The following is a 334-nucleotide window of genomic DNA, read 5'->3' as shown; positions in this document are numbered from 1 at the left end:
TCACTCGTCTCTTCTTTTGTTATCTTTCTAACGAATTGTCTCTTTCTTTGTATTAGAAAATATTGTAAGCTTGTGCACCATCTTTCCACCATGCTATATTGCTATCCCTTTTTAATTATTCCCTAATTATAGGCCTTCTCTTTTATTACTCCTTTGTTGAAGCCAGAATTTTTATACACCATGTCCTTTTCCCATTCTTCTTTGGAATAAGAAAACAAAACCATGATTTATGGTAATCTGATAGTTAAGTTTATATTTGCTACTGAATGATAGGATGGGGAATCAGGAGTGAACAAAAGGCTTTAAAGAAATAACTTGGCATTTCCCTCAGGTC

At 33.5% G+C, this 334-nt stretch overlaps 2 protein-coding genes across 2 annotated transcripts in view; one reads left to right on the top strand and one right to left on the bottom strand.

Annotated features, from left to right (window-relative positions):
• The window catches only part of LOC107618065 (probable serine/threonine-protein kinase PBL7), a 14,268-nt gene that overhangs the window by 3,897 nt on the left and 10,037 nt on the right, over positions 1-334 (bottom strand). The window lies entirely within an intron of this gene.
• The window catches only part of LOC107618066 (DNA excision repair protein ERCC-1), an 11,449-nt gene that overhangs the window by 8,944 nt on the left and 2,171 nt on the right, over positions 1-334 (top strand). The window lies entirely within an intron of this gene.

Source organism: Arachis ipaensis, chromosome B09 (assembly GCF_000816755.2).
Source record: "Arachis ipaensis cultivar K30076 chromosome B09, Araip1.1, whole genome shotgun sequence".
Classification (NCBI taxonomy): Eukaryota; Viridiplantae; Streptophyta; class Magnoliopsida; order Fabales; family Fabaceae; genus Arachis; species Arachis ipaensis.
The sequence above is the reverse complement of the archived record's forward strand: the minus strand, read 5'-3'. Positions and strand labels throughout refer to the sequence as shown.